The 17,500-nt window shown below is 37.6% G+C and overlaps 1 protein-coding gene across 1 annotated transcript in view; it reads left to right on the top strand.

Annotated features, from left to right (window-relative positions):
* Window positions 1-17,500, top strand: part of LOC135197927 (mucin-2-like) — a 30,699-nt gene that overhangs the window by 552 nt on the left and 12,647 nt on the right. The gene's annotated exons all lie outside the window — the stretch shown is intronic.

Here is a 17,500-nt window from a genome sequence, read left to right as displayed (position 1 = left end):
TGCACAAGGCAGATTTGTGCGATTTAGGGATAAGTCGTAGATTCTTGTATGTTTAATTTAACTTTATTTTAACTTGGGTTTTATTATATATATATATAATATATATATATATATCTATAATATATATTATATATATATATATATATAGTATATATAATATATTATATATGTGTGTGGTGTGTGTGTGTGTGTGTGTGTGTGTGTGTGTGTTAGATTGCTATTTATCTAAAAACAAAAAAATAAAGAATAAAAATTAATAAATTAAAAATAAAACAAATGCTAGAACAGAAAAGTATAAGTTAGTCATCTTTGCTTTTTTCATATTTTTCATGACCATTTTTAATTAAACATACATATAAGACTTCGATGGCCTGTCCGCTCAAACCAGTAATAAAGTTTTTTCTCTCTTTGCATATGAATTCTGTAAAATAATTGGCTTTATAGGCATGTGTTCTTGATTAACCGCCATTAGAACAAATGTAGTCATATTGCATGGTCCTTAAAGTATTTTAGAAATCATTTATCCAGGTGTTTTTGCGTAACCGGGCTGTGGTCAATATAAACGAAAGCTGTGTTTCGGTCATTGCTCCCACAAAAACACCTTGGCTAACCTGGCTCATGGCACTGGAATACTCAGCGTCCTGTTTTAAATTTAAACGGAAGAGCCTGCTTCTTTATTTCCTTCAGTGTTGTATGACACCACGGGTTCTTTGCTTTTACCTCTCTGCAGTAACTACAAAATCGCAACATCGTTCTTGCTTTCGTCATTCAAACGTCGCTACTCTTAACATATTTTGACATCCGTTTTTATTTTCCTTATCTTATCTGAAGGTCAGTTTTGCAACGGCTTTCATGTTCCTTATCAAGATGTATCTCAAAAGGGATTGATTTATTCATTAGGTTTGGCCACTTTATCAGGAATGTTTAGTAACCCGTTCCACTCACAAGACCAGTGATTAATCCATTAATCCGTCAACATGGGACGACAAATCTCGGGCACGACACAACGATCATTAATTATCTATCGGCATTCGTGCGGGTTAATGTATGGAAGTCATTGTCCTACCCAGATGCATGAGAATAAATTCGTTTTGCGAAGACATGTGGAGTGTCAAATTACGATAGTCCCGATCATCACCTTGAGCAATCATCGTTTAAGGAAACAAGTGTTTCTATATTGCAGGAAGTGTTTACAAAGGATATTGCCCCCACCCGTAGTAACAAACCGGCTTTGGTAATCTTCTCCGATTTGGTTAAAACGGGGCGTGTTGCGATGGCGTATTCTGAGAGGCCGCGATCTGACTTGTTTCTCCATTGGCGTCTTTTTTTTAAATTTGAGGATTACATAGCAGAGCTGGAAGGAATTTTGTTCGTAGTATAGTGGTTTAGAAGCTTGTAGTATAGTAGAAAGTAGTGAAATTTGTTTGGGATAATTTAATACATCTAGATAACACGATATATATCATATATATATATATATATATCTATATATATATATATATATATATATATATATATATATATATATGATATATATATATATATATATTATAGCGTATTTATACAAGGAGAGACAGTTCGATATAGACTCTCGGAGAGACAAAGGTGAAATGGCAGTTCCACAGGAAAGGGGTATAAATAATCACTGTATCTGGGGTAGGAAGGCGTGGAGCTGGGGAAGGGATAGTGACTGTATTCTCGGGAATATTCTCGGGATGGGTGAGAGAGTACAAATGTGTTAGTTCGAGGATTATTTGTTTAATAATATTGCTTGGATTAGGAGCAAAAGATGTAATACTGGGTGTATATCATTACTCATGGAAAAACTGGGAAAAAAAGTCGTGGGATATTACTTGCAAGTGCAGAAGGACAGAAGGATCGAGTAGTCAAGAAGAAATGTTTAGAGAAAGAGAAGGCAAGTAATATAGATAGAGGGACAAAGGGGTTGGGGGGTGAGCAAGAATTTTGGGGAGAATAAGAAAATAATTGCAGGGAAAAAGGTAACGAACTAATGGTTCTCAGAATAATAAATGTAGACGGAGAGGTGGTGTCTGAAGTGAATGCCGTCCTGGGTTGATGGGGTATTTTAAAGATTTGTGGAAATATGGAAGATTGAGAAGAACTATCTGCATAGTATATTTGGCATAGAAAGAATTTCAAGGATTAGAATTGAGTTAAGTTAGAAGTGGTAAAATTGTAAGCATAGGTGAATTGAAGGACTTCAGTCTTGAGATGGTGTGATCATGGGGAAAGAAAATCATAATTTAGGAGTTAAGAAAGGAAGACCTAGAAGGGTAGGATAGATGCTGTAAAAGAGGTATTGAAAAGAGAATGTGTTGATACCTAGGAAGTGCGTCAGTTTATGGAGATAGATGTGAATGGTGTAGTTTTTGTATGGTAGTTCGACTTGCTGCTAATGATTGGCCTTTGCAAATGTATGAAGCAGCAATAATGGTTAATCCAACTTTTAACGGTTGAAAGTGTGAATGTTGCAGTGATCGTTGTGTTTTCTCTGGAACCACCCTCAATTTTTTCTCAGATAGACGTCACTGTGAGTTTTCTCCGCAAATTAGCTCTCTGCAGACTTAGAGAAGAATGGCAGAATCACAGTGACCCGTTTATCGTTTGATCTTGATGAGTCCCATGTTTATAATTTATTGCCATAGCATTATAAGCTCAGCATCCTCAACAACAACAACCAGAAATTTGATGTGCAAGAAACTGGAGTTCGCTGTAAGTCTGAGATGACAGAGAGCTCGCTGTTCTCAAAGGCCAGACTTGGCGGCGAAGTCCGTTAATGGCTTGTTTTGGGCAAGGTTGGTGCATGGAAGGTTGATTTTGCGAGAAAGGAGTATGAGTCATTTAAGGAAGGAGAGAACAAGGTCTGGTGTCCTGAACTTAGTGGAGACAGCCGCCAAGATTTTTTTTCGATTTACACTTTTGCACACTTAATAAGTAAGGGTTATTTTACGCTTCTAGTAACAGGGCCTGGGCCCTTGGTTATAAGTTCATCTGTATTTTGACTTTTTGCAGTACAGTATCTCTGTTCTGGCGGCATTACGACTGCATAGGAAAAACCACTTCATGGTTGTTTTCGAGAACTCTAATATTTATCATATCTATAACCGGTCGAGATGTTATAGGCAAATCGTTCACTCTCACTATTGTTGTTGAAATGTTTAGTTTTTATTCTCATAAGATGGGTTTTTGCGCTTGGTGACAACAGCTTCGAACAGTGTGATTGATTTCTTGTGTTTAGGAAGGTGCTTTCTTTCATTTTGCAATATTTGTGTATGACTTCCATGGTAATATGATATTCCCTATAAGATTAGACACTATTATTATTATTATTATTATTTTATTATTATTATTATTATTATTATTATTATTATTATTATTATTATTATTATTATTATAGCGAGATTAATACCCTTTTGCTCTTGGAAAGTAAAAAGTAGTTCAAGTGATATCTAAAGCGCTTGAGAGGATCCCGTAACTCCACTCGTCCGTGAGATGAAAAAGGGTATTATCAACTATTATTTACAATCTCTGCTATAATCAAAGCCTTTCGTCTCTGAATAGGCTTGTGTTTACCATGAGCGAGATGAATTGAAGCCAACGCCAGTCTCTCTCTCTCTCTCTCTCTCTCTCTCTCTCTCTCTCTCTCTCTCTCTCACCCCAAAGAGGCTACCTCCTCGGAGGCTGCACACCCCCCTCTCCGTTTGTTCCAGATGAATCCTGGAACCCAACCTCCGTCAATTGCTCTGCATTCCAGGAAATATCATCAACTCTCCCCTTACCGAAGCCACCCCCTCCCCCTTACCAAAACTTCCCCAAGCCCCTTACCCCTTGTGGACTTGTTCGCAGAAAGGTATGAAGTACACCTGGATTAACGCGGTTATAAACTTTCTTGTTCTGGGGGCTTCCGGGCTAATTAATTTGCTTTTTTTTTTCGCCTTGAACATAACAATACTGTCGTGTTTTTCTTGGATTTTTTTTTAAATGGTTGCGCAAATCTACTTGTCGCAAACAAACATTGAATTTTTCATCTCAGTGTGATTTATCTATGAGATGGGTCTCATCGATTTTTTTTAAACTTAACATTCGGTGATATAGCTTATCCATCAGACGATTTTAACAGCAATCAAGAATGAAGAGAACAATACACAATATTAGAACAATTCACAATGTAAATGATGTACAAACAATCGTTGTTCCTTTTATATGAAGACTGTCGTTTTCGGAATCTTTCGTTGCGGATTTGTTTTGCATGGTAACATCCCCAGCGTAAATGAGCCCTCTAGATGTATTCTGATCCGTGTGTCATAATTAACATTCCTAAAGCCTCGTCGGAGTTGCGACGTTACTTCCATTGATAATATCATTTAGGGATTTCCAGTCGGTACTGATTTTGCATTGCAATGAGGATACGAGAACCCACGGTTGAATCTTCACTTCGTACTGCGTTCTGTATTTCTGCTCTATCCATAGGCATCCAAAATCTCCGTCATCAGTGTACAGCAAAATTATTTGGATAACAGTTTGACTGATTAATGAAACAAAGTCCAGTTCTTGGAGAAAAAAATTTCATAAGTACATTATTCAGAATACATCGATGGTGATAATCATCATGAGAGATTGTTAATCAGGCCACAACAAGTGATAACCAAGACATGGACATAGATCAACCCGATACCGAATATTACTAATAATTCCATGGACAGGTTTATAATAATAATCTCATCATTATAAATGTTATTGTAATCAGAAAATGACCAATGTCAGTGATAAATTTGGGGCAACTATTATTAACTATAATATTGCTGATAACAGTGATTATAATAATGATAATAATAATACTAGTGAATGATGAAACTGGTTCTACGGATGTTCATAAGTCAATATTGGTCCTATCTTCAAGTTTGATATGACCAAAATTATTTAGAAAATTACTTTAACAGGGGAGATGAGTATTCCAAGGATGGTGAATGATGTTTCGTAATGAAAAATGATTTCTGATAATGAGAGCCGATGTAATTTGCTGAATACAGTTAGGCCTGGATACCGCCTGTCCCCGTTTCGACACCAGACGGGAGACTTGTGCTTACCTTCAGGAGAGACCAGAAAATATGCCACTTTTTCCCAGTGGTTAACTGTTCATGAGATTATCTTTTATACCGATGATGATTTTTTTTTTATATATTCCTTCATGCCAACATTCCATTGGTATACTCTTATCTTCATCCTGAATTTTAAGTTTCGAACACCGTGATATCAATGGGAATGAGGGAAGTACGGTATTAAGCGACGCAATATTTGCGGTCGTCATAGCTTACGGGAACCTGGGCTTTCTTGTTTATGTCAAGAAAAGGTTTGCTTTCTATCTTTACAGTTACTCTTGGGAGAAGCAGGAAGGACCTAGGTCGTTCCCCCTTTGTGAGAGGGACCTTCCCCTTTTCCATGTGTCATTCTATCACGTTTGCGGCTTTCCACTTACTGAAAGGGAACAGGTTTTGGGGCTGTTTGTAAAACACTTCCTGCTCGGGCGCTGAATTGTGATATCACAAAACATTTTCGTTTTTGTCTTTTTCATTGTTCGTTTTTTTGCCGTGCTTGCTGTGTTATTCCAAGCAGTTGTGCTGTGTCATGAGTTATGCTTGTTCGTACATTGCCATTCGGGAGGCTAGTTTCTTTTCTTCAATTATTATGTTCTACCCTTTACATTCTTTCAGCTTTTTACTCGTAGTATATGTGCACATTTATTCGCCTATTTATCGTAATTTTGTATGTCGTTATTTGTTTTAAGATTTTCTAATTCGTTGCAGTATTCGTATATCTCATTTTCATTAGTCTTCCGTTCTAGAACCTTACCACATTCAGTCACTCAAGAAAGGTTGAGATTCATTATATGAATTACTTTTTCTCTTACTCGATTTACATATTTAGAAATTCCCTTATCCCTGTGCTTCCCAAATGCTGACCTTCTCAGTTAAAAAAGTGGGGTGGGGGTTGGAATTTTGTAAACGAGGTCGTGGACCCAAGGTTATTACAGTATTGCGACCCAAAGCTGAATAAGGTCGGCGTCGACGCATAACAAATGAGCCTCTTTAACATTATTGTAATGTCACAGTGGGCGTATTAAGCCTTGATTGGCATCGTGCCACTTTATTGGAGTTGGAGTTTGAGAACTGAAGTCTGCTATCTTCAAAATGTGGTGGAGAAATTTCCGTTAATATATTGCTACGGTCAGAGACAGTAGCAATATTCTCCTTATTCATTTTATTTCGGGGTTTTCCGTTGATTTGGAACATCTCGTCACATGTCTTCAGAGTTGAACATATTTGGCTCGCAACATTTACGTAGCGTTTCAACGTCACTCCCCTTGACCCAACTGAGACACGTCATTAGGAAGGAACTGACCGTTATCTTGCACCAAAGCAGTGCTTTAGATCTCTGGCAATAGCGCCCCTTTCACTTGGGCGTTTGCCAACTTGACCGAAGAAGCATTCTTCAGACAACCCAGAAATAGTCCCTTTGGTGCTGCAGGTACAAGGAAGATGCTGTACTTCGTCATTAGGTATGCATATAATGGAGAGGCACCGGTTTGGCCTTTCGGACGACGCATTTCCTCGGGGTTGCTACTGGGACTACAGTGCGAGGGCAACCTTCCTTCTATGGATGTCACCATCCAGCAACATTTTTACTCTGGTTGACGTAGCGTTGTTTCAGCCACGCATGTAAAGTACCCCCTCTTTGCAGCAGATGGCTGGTCATAAACTGGGACAGGAAAGGTCCGTTGCTAACCAAAAGCAGGTACAGAGTATAACGCTTTAAGCGAAGGCAGTTGCCTGATAGGAGAGCATTGGGTTCTTTTAATTAGGCCCAACGAAGCGTATTTGCAACTCTCGCACACCGAAATCTGCAGTTTCCATTGTTAAGGAAAGGAACTTTGCTTCTTTTCTATCAAGGAAGACGGCGTTAAATTTAAGCAATTTTCAGAATCACTAGCAAGAGCTAGCTGTTAGCTGTGTAGAGTACGCAAACGCTTCAGTTTTTTTCCCTTAGAAGACCGAGCTATCTTCCTCCATCAAACTAGTATACGCCTCGAGGATGCGATACAATCCAGGCAGCGGTGCGATGTATCATCATTTGACAGACACATAGCATGCGACGATCTCGTATTAGTGACCCCACGGAATGCAGGTCCTGATACGAACCTGTTTATAGCACTCCTTGACATTGAAAGAGTGTGCATTTTTGCAACGATCGGACGATCATACGGAGTAGTCTTTCAGTGAATTTTTCATATGTATATATATATATATATATATATCATATATATATATATGTATATATATATATAACTATATATATAATATATATATATATATATACACACTGCTTACATGCACCTACCTGTTGTCTCTCTGTCTCTGTCTCTGTTTCTCAGTAAATTGCGGGGGTTTATGGCACTGCAGGCGAAGCCCTCCTGTGTGGTCCTTTCCATGCCTGATGAAATGATTATTATCCTCCAGTTCTCGTCCGTTCGATTCTTCAGCAAACTCGAGATATCCTGAGGGCGATTACCTAACAAGGTTCTCGAGCCCTTCTTCCTTCCGCATCCTTTGATAATTATTGATTTATTGATTTAATTCACTGGCCTTACCGCACACTGATGAGTGGTTAATGCGAAGTCCAAGAAAAGGACTTAGGGCTGGAGAATTTGCTTTAGTAATGCATGTCATTTTTTTTTTTTTTTTTTTTAACGTTATTCGGAATTGATACGATCTGTGCTACTTATTTCTGTTTTTGCGGTTTTTCTGTAATTCTAACATTTGTTCTAGTTATTGCCCAGTACTTGAGCATTCCGTTTAATCCGCCTTAACGTTCCTCGTTGGACGAGTGGGTTGCGTGCTTGCCTACCAATTCGGTAGTTGCGAGTTCGATTCCCCGCTCTGCCAACGTAGAAACAGAGGAATGCATTTCTGGAGGTTAGAAATTAATTTCTCGATATAATGTGGTTCGGATCCCACAATAAGCTGTGGGTCCCATTGCTAGGTAACCAATAGGTTCCTAGCCACTTAAAAAATACAATCCATTTTTGGACTTTTCATAGTATGTGTTTGTCTTCGTGCCTTTGTAATGATGTATTTCTGGGGCAGTTTTTACGCGCTTTTTAATTATTATAAGAAGGAAGAACTGAGTACAGTTTGAAATCTATATTTTTACGTTGTTGGATTTGTAATTTTTTTAAGTTTCATTAATTCTTTTAGCTGTTTTTGTTCTTTGGAAATGACATCATATTGGAATTCTTTAATCGGTTTCAGTAAAAGAAAAAGTTTGCTCTCTCTCTCTCATTGTACTCTACCTTACATTATAAGAGGTGTAGTAGTTCATATGCGGAACAAACCTTCGGTCTTATCATCAGGATAAATCTGTCATTTTTGTGTTGTATGCTTTCTGTTAGTTTTGCATATGACAGCATAAGTATGCCCTCAGGCTCCATGCAGGGTAACATGCTCCAAGTTAAATAATTTATCTCTCTCTCTCTCTCTCTCTCTCTCTCTCTCTCTCTGTCAAAGAATGAGAAAATTTCAGGCGAACGCTTCACTGAATCTTCTTCACTTCCACCGTCCAATTAATTTTCCTGTTCTATTGGGTAAATGCTTCTGATCACGAGCGGGCGTCTGGTGTCAAATTTAATTTCCGGATGTAAATGTCCTTTTGCATATTGGCGTCTGTAATTATATGTTTGTCTTCTACATTTCATAATTGTCTTTCCCTTTTGCACGGGGTCCGAGCTCCCAAATATCTACACATACTATATAAAAAAAAGTAGATCCACATCAACCGTGCATTTGATGTCTAGGCCAGTCCCTTACGACGCTCCTGGTTGGCTGTTGATAAGCCAATCACAGGGCTGGAACTTCTCAGTCTCTCGAGAGAGTTCACACAGGCAGGATTTATGTTCCACCTCTCCTGAGGGATACTCTTGAAAGACTGATCCCTCAGGAGAGGTGGAACATAGATCCTAACCATGTGAACTCTCGAGAGAGACTGAGAGTTTCTAGCCCTGTGACTGGCTTATCAACAGCCAATCAGGAGCGTCGTAAAGGAGCTGGTCTAGACACCAAATGAACGGTTGATGTGAATCTACTATAGCATCATTTCTAAATAAATAATATGACGAGAAGTGTCTTCGCTTATATTTTCTCGAAATTATGGTATTGAATCTGCAGGGTGTTTGTTATTCTAATATTATAACACCTTTTATTAAAAGGAAATAGTAATTTATTGTCAGATTTTATCACTTCCTATATCGTAGGGACTGTTGGTCATACACACCACGTGTGAAATGCTTACGTAACAGTGCACTAAACGCGCATTAAATATCGATAAACGCTGTTCATATAAGACAGGAGTGGACTAATTTTCTTCAAGAATATCTATAGAAACATTGAGAAGCACCAGCCACTGGAATACTGGAAAATAGCTAATTTTTCCCAAAAGACTCGTTAAATTTTGCGAAGGTTACTCGACCATTTTCTCCTTGGAACTGGTTTCATGGCCGTCTTGATTAAAATGCGGCGTAGGAAGTAATCGTCCTGACCGGCTCCCTAGCATGGAGTGTATAGCCTCTCCTAATGGGCGTTGGTTTATATAATATATATATATATATATATATATATATATATATCTATATATATATATATATATATATATATATATCATATATATATATATATATATAGGCATATAAGAATTGGAAGAGTGCTATATTTATAATCCTTTTATAGATCGTTTCACATTTAAGTATAAACATGGCCAAAAAGCAAAACAATTTGAAAACGGTTAAAGCTCCCAATTCTTATTAAAATAAACATCACGCCTACAGCTTTGATTACTAGTGAAATGAAGTTATGTAAGTTGAATATGGTTCAGAACTAACATGGTTATGATGATTGAGCAATTCTTTTATTAAGAGACGCAACACCTCCAGATTGATTATGAACCTTTTCAAAAGGTTCTTCGGATCCTTTGTTCGCGTAATTAAAGTCTCGGTAGTCCATGAATGGTATTAGTATTTAGTCCGAAGAACATGGGTCTATAGTTGCCAGATGTCATTAGATAGAGTTGCCAAATGTCTCTGGTTACTTAGATACAAGAATGATTTGGGGGCGTTCAAAGTGATGCAGTAATTGCTGATCTTACTAGGTTTTGATATATAATATTGTGTTAAGAGTCACGGATGGTTTCTTTTCGAATAATCGAATATTGTTTATGGTGCCCTTCGCACTTGCTTTCACACACACACACACACACACACACACACACACACACATATATATATATATATATATATATATATATATATATATATATATATGTATATATATATATATCCTCAAGTAACCCGTTAATATCGAATCCATTTATCTTGGGAGTAACTTAGCCCCAAAGGAATTATATATTAGGTACATCTCCCTGAACTATATGTAATTCCCTTTAGGTGTAAGTTACTCCTTAGATGAAGTGAATTGATATTAATGGCCTCATTAGTGCCTAAATATTTAAATAGAAAACATACCAATTGTGACTTTGACAAATTTCCACACACACACACACACACACACACACACACACACATATAATATATATATATATATATATATATATATATATATATATACATAGAGAGAGAGAGAGAGAGAGAAACTGGAGTGAGTGAAAATGGTAGTAACTCTGAAATTACCCTAACCGATCCCGGGAGTGGATGCTCCCAAAAAGTGGAGGAGGGCGTGTCCATATACTGAAGACGTCCCCTTGAGGGATTTTTTTTTCTTAAGGACGTTGAACTCGTTTTCTTCTTCTTCTTCTTCTTCTTCTTCTTCTTCTTCTTCCCTATGGCGTCCGGCTTTTCCTATTATCTTTACATGATTTTTTGTTTGTATATGATGAATTTTGAAGCTTTTTATCTTCATACTAGTCAGATCCTCGGTTTTGCTGTTGAGATCCATTGTATTCTCTCTTATTCTTGAGTCCTCTTGGTTGGTTAGGCTTATTTCAAGCCATCTTTTCCTCGTCGGTAGATTTACGTAGTAGTATATTCAAGTGGTCCCTTTTAGATCAGCTCCAATCTCACATCTCATTCTTCCCCTTTATATCCCTCTCGCCCACTTTTCCCTTTTTCATCTGTTACTTTCTTACCTCCTCCTCCTCCTTCCTCTTCATCATCATCATCAGTCCCTTTTCCCCCATCATGCTCATTCTCCCTATCTCCTTCTCCCTTCTCTTCTCATTCTCCCTTCTCTTCCTCCTCTCTTCTTCCTTCCAGTCGTCCTCATCCTCTCTCCTCTTCAAATTGAGTAACGCTAAGCAGGCACTTTCCAATCCCATTCCATCAGTGGGCTAATAAAAATCGACGGCTCCTGAGAGAACTCCTGTTCTAGAAATAAAACTGAAGTTGTTTAACGTCTGCGGGAAAAACCACTTCCACCTCGTTACGTTTATTTTGATCAAAAGAAAAAAAAAAACTTTTCACGGGAGGCAGTGTTTGCAAGGTTTAGTTTTCTGTAGACAAAAACTATTGAGAGGGCTTTGTCTGTGCGTCCGCACTTTTTCCGTCCGCACTTATTGTGTCCACATATTTTCTGTCCGTCCTCCGATCTTAATAACTACTGAGACTGCAGGGCTGGAAATGGGTATGTTGATCATCCAGCCTCCAGTCATCAAACATAACAAATTGCTGCCCTCTAGCCTCAATGGTTTGTATTTTATTTGAGGTTTTCCTCCTGTTACACCTTTCAAACCGTTGTCAATTTCCGTTTCAGCGCTGAATGACCTTATAGGTCCCAGTGCTTGGTCTTTGGCCTAAATTCTATATTCAGCTCGATTGAATGCCAGACACCTACATATTACTGTAGATGTAATTGTAAACCCCTAGTGATTCAGTGATGCTTGGAAATTCTATATCCTAAAATTGGCATGAATTGAATGAAAAATATTAATAATAATCACTAACGTATTATAGGGACGAAGTATTACTTGTGTTTTATTGTAATTATGGTGGCTGTCTTTTCAAGACGAATAGAATGTGGGAATTGCTTGAAGCTATATAGGTTAAGTACTGGGTGAAAATGCATTGAACAATTTATTCACTTTGCTTCATAAATTTTGAAAGGTTAGTTCATTTATTTTCAATAATTAGACCATCAGATTCTGTTATATAGCCAATCAAGTCTATTTATTTAACTTAATTGGGTTATTCACTCTTAAAAAAGGGGATGCCAAATCCAGTTGGAATGCGTAACCCATAAATTTGCTTTTTTTTAATCAACATTTGTTTCGATGGAATTTTTCATCAGCTGATAAGATTAAACATTTAAAAAGCATATTTTTTGTAAAGAAACGTTCATAAGATGTGTAAGGTTAGGAGTTTCGGGAGCAAATTTCTCCATGATCTTCTCTAGTGTTTTGGTGTAAGAGTCATTAGTACAGTATGACGTGTTTTAAAGTTCATTCTGATCTCGATACGTGAAGGATATGACTTGGGAAAGTTATTTGCGCTTTAGATCATGCTGCTTCTCACGCTAGCTGTGAGTTCGTTCCTGAAAATGGTTGGCTAGTTTTCTCCTGTCGGTAGTCAAATGAAATTCTACTGCGTCTTTGCTTTTGTTCGTGTAAAAGGAGTGTAACTGCTCTGAGTACCGAGAAGTAATTCGTCTGTCTTTTGACTGGTAATTTAGATAACCCCAAAGAAAATAATTTTGTTTAGAACAATTTTAAAACTAAGAAATACCCAAAATTATTCACGGTTCGAATAAAATCTCTCTGGTATTATTGTTTACGGTGGTCTTTGGAGTCTGTGATATATTTCCTTTTAAAGTACTCCATTAATTTAAATGATATGTCCAGTTCGTTTTTAATTCATATTATTTGTAGCAATGAAATCTACGGTGGGAAATGTACTGGTAAATCGGATTAATTACTTTCACGAGTTTCAACAAAATGTTCCGCTCCAGATAATTAGATTCGGGAGTATAAATGCATTGCTTTATTTGTTAACAGGTCGTTTTTTGTGCATGTATCCACACGTGTGCTCGGGCTGCGTAAAAACGCATTCATATATTCAGATAATACTTCATATATTCATATATTCAGTTAATATTTCATTTATTTGACTGTTAGCAATTATAAGCGTATCTTGGAGATATTTTTTGTAGGGAAATTACTGAAGGAAATTATATTAGCAGTTATAATCGTATCTTGGAGATATTACATTCGTTGGAAAAATGAAGGAAATGAATACAGGTGATGTGATTATTCGCAATTATAATCATGGAGACATGTCATTCGTAGGAAGGAAGACAAAGAAAGAGTGCAGGTGTTGAATAATGATCATGTGGTCATGTCGATGCACCGTATATAAAGGCCAGGGCATTATTCAGGTGGGGCATCGTAATGACAATGGTCTTTTACTCACAAGGGCGAGTAGCCGTTCTTCTTTCAATCCAGAGTGACCCTTGAGTCCAGAGTGGGCGAAGGGTCGTGTTTCTTCGAGTGTCGACAAATACAGGAAGTAGTTTTTTTTTCTTTTTAGCTTATTCGGTTATTTGTAATTCATTTTTTGTGATTTGATGTACGTCGTAGTGTTGGTGGGTATGTCATGTGTGAGGTTTGGTTAATCATTTTCATTGTTCTTGTGTGTGTGTGTTTTTTTTTTACCATCTTGCAATTACTCTTTTGGGACAGTTTCATACTACTGTAATTATTATTTTTGTTATTATTATTACCGCATGAATTGTAATTATTTTGATGTTTTATTATCATAGTTTTACAGTTTATCTTATTGCTGTCATTTATTTAGTTTTGTTAATATACCAATAATTTTTTTATATATAATTTAATCCTCGACGACCTTTTAGTGATCACTCATTTTTCTAACCTTCAACCAAAAGCTCCATTGTGCAGAGGTCGTTCGTATCTTCCAAGGTATTACCCCCGACCCTTGAAGGTCATTTAATACCAAGGCAGCACCATCCGGTCCACCACAACCGTGTTTTTTTTCCGTTTTTTTTTTTCTTGGGAGTTTCTTGCCGTGCAGTAGAACCCGTCCACTTGCTTGACCACAAGGCACATTTTGCTGGAATTTATTCGGAGTTGAATGAATTTCAAGCCGTTGCAAAAGGGGGGTTGGGAGTGGGTGGCTAGTGCAGGCCCCCCCTCTCTCTCTCTCTCTTCTCTCTCTCTCTCTCTCTCTCTCTCCATAAAGGGTAGAACTTATTCGAATCAAGTGGTCAAGCTAATGCAAGCATCTTCTCTACTTTTGGAATGCAATAAATTCCTGTGACGAATTATTTCTCTCTCTCTCTCTCTCTCTCTCTCTCTCTCACATCATAAAAGGTATAGCTGATAAGAATTAAGTGGTTAATAGCCAGCTCATGCAAGCATCTCTCTCCTTCTCTGCTTTTGGGATGCAATCAGTTTTAGTGGAAAATTATCCCTTAATGTGTAGTGGTATTTTTTGTTCACCATTTTTCCATTGTTTGGTAGGGATTATCCTGGTTTGTCGTTCCACGCCTTCTCAGTCCTGTTCCGAGATAATATTATCATTTTTGCCTCCTGTTGTCTGGAATTTGCAATTTCCACGATAAAGACTTTTTTTTTTTTTTTTTTTTTTTTTTTTAGCATTCTGCCTCAGAGATTACTGTCTTTGGATGCGGTTTCTTATGAAGTGGATGACCTCCAGAGAGAGAGAGAGAGAGAGAGAGAGAGAGAGAGAGAGAGAGAGAGAGAGAGAGAGAGAGATAATTCGTTTAGGAATAGACAAGCCCAGTTGTTTACAGCTATATTTTTCTTTTTTTATAGTCTAATCTCGTAAAATGTTCGGAAGCCAATATCATTTTGATGTTAGGTCACTTTTTTTTCATATTTTAAACTTAGGAAGTATGGGTGAGAAAAAGAGGGACGTTTTATCTCTCTCTCTCTCTCTCTCTCTCTCTCTCTCTCTCTCTCTCTCTCTCTCCTCTATATATATATATATATATATATATATATATATATAATATATATATATATATAATATATAGTGACGACTTAAGGAATCACTTGCAATGCGTTGAGTATTGCGCATCGTCCTAATGTGTATTCACTCGTAACTTTGACCCCATACTAAACGAACCGAAGAAGGGCGTAACTGTATCTTAAACATTGCCACGTCAGCATCTGTAGGAAATACCAGAATGGTGTGCTACTTTTACTGCTGCTACTACTACTACTAGTAGTAGTAGTAATAGTAGGACACCTAAGTATATTTATCAGTATTAATGATAGTTTTAGAGATTGTATAGTTTGCGTATTGTGAAATTTCCGAGGTTGTATAGTCTGCATATTGTTATCTCTGGAATTGATTTTTAATAACGCCACCTCCGAAATATTGTGATGAATAGACACACCTAAATTCTCAACAACATTAACAGACAAATAAAAAAATGACAAGCAGTTTAAGCGATTTTTAAAAATATTGGGGAAAAAACCTGAAGCACTTTGGCCAAATCTGCATCGGAATTCCGACTGACACTTCAAAAAAACCCATATTGGATAGAGGTTAACCAAACACGCTCCCTCGAAATATCTCCTCGTCACATACACGGTACGCAGAACTCTCTCTCTCTCTCTCTCTCTCTCTCTCTCTCTCTCTCTCTCTCTCGTAGTGGCTTTATTTTACTGAGGTGGAAGTATATGTATATATTGAAACGTATACCTAGAGATAGTATGAGAAAATTGCAAACTGGTTATGAGAGCGAGTTACTGAGGCCTCTCTTCTGAACACTCCTTAACTGGTTTCATTTAATTTCGATCACTCGCTCTGAGTAATTTAGTGTGTGGTGGATGTTATTTAAGACTTATTCACAAGAAATGTACGATATTCTCTAGTGGGATTATGGTGGGGTGAATATCCTGTGTATTGTGTTTTATAAACGTAAGCCTGTATTTATACGTGCATGTGTATGTGTGTGCCATCGACTTTTAGCATGTGTGTGAATGCAGAGAATAATTTAGATACATACACACACACAAACAAACGCACACACACACACACACACACATATATATATATTGTGTGTATTATATTTATATATTTATATTTACACTTTCGAGCATACTCAGACGACACGAGTCCCACCATATATAGATTTAATCAAATCACTAATGTTTTTATAGGTATCAGTGACACTATTTTAGGTAACAGATGAATCTTGGGTTGATTGATGATGGCAGCCACGTAACACCTCCGAAGACTTCTGATCTTATGTTCAATCATAGGCCTTGGTTCAATCTGAGGAGAGCTGCCGTACTACTTGGATTGTTCAGATCTGTAGCTTTGGAATTCTCTCCCTGGTTTTGTGTTCCACTGCCCTGTGACCACCTCTTTTAAGGCGTAGGTTCGCATAACTGTCGTTACATGTAGCTTATCCGTCTCTTTCATATTCCTGCTTTTCCGTTTACGTTTTGTCTCGTGTTTGTCATTTATTTACCAAATTCAGGAAACCGCCCTTTTACTTTTTTTTTTTTTTATGTTGCTGCTTCTTTCTAAAGTGTTTTAGTATTTTCATTAATTTCAGGTTAACAGTAAGAGGTTATCGTAAGAAGAGCTAGGCTAAATGGTCCAGGACAAAAGCACTTAATATATATAAATAAATTCACACTAATTCAAACTGACACAAGAGGTCTGCGCATTTTTCTACGCATATTAACAGAGGAAATAAGTAAAAGCACAAGTGACAGAGAACACTCAAAATATCTCATGAATAGAAGGTTTGATGAATACAACAGCAATCATAATATTAGTAACACAGTCAGAGACCTTCATTTCCCTTGGTAATCTTAGTCATCTATTCACCGGCTTCCTTCAACAGTCCCGGCTTGGCGTGTCAGTTCTGTAGGCTGTAAAACCGCCCCTGCGCCTCTGAAGAGACGCCCCGAGATGTACGAGGGACATCAAGTATCTTATTAATGTCCGTGGCAGGGACTCTCGCTGAGTCACCTGGCGGAAATTGACTGGGAGGCTGGACCACCTCTCCACTTGCGCTGGATATCTTGTTGTTTCGGGCTCTCTCTCACCGAGATACTTTTACATATTTGTGTCATTTTTTTTATCACGTTGTTTATCCTTCTTTAAAAAACTGATTTTCCTTTCCTTTTTATTTCGTAGTTAAAGCTATGTACATACGTTAGGGTCCTTTCTTACAGCTTTGTTCTCGAAGCTGTTAGTTCCTCGTTGGACGAGTCGGTTACCTGCTCGACTACTGACCTCAAGGTCCGGGTTCGATTCCCTGCTCTGCCAACAAGGAATCAGAGGAATTTATTTCTGGTAACAGAAATTAATTTCTCGACATAATGTGGTTCAGATACCACAGTAAGCTGTAGGTCCCGATGCTAAGTAACCAATTGGTTCCTAACCACGTAAAAATATCTAATCCTTCGGGCCAGCTCTAGG

Source organism: Macrobrachium nipponense, chromosome 21, assembly GCF_015104395.2.
Source record: "Macrobrachium nipponense isolate FS-2020 chromosome 21, ASM1510439v2, whole genome shotgun sequence".
NCBI classification, from domain to species: Eukaryota; Metazoa; Arthropoda; class Malacostraca; order Decapoda; family Palaemonidae; genus Macrobrachium; species Macrobrachium nipponense.
Note: the sequence above shows the minus strand (reverse complement) of the source record. Positions and strands in the feature narration are given on the sequence as shown.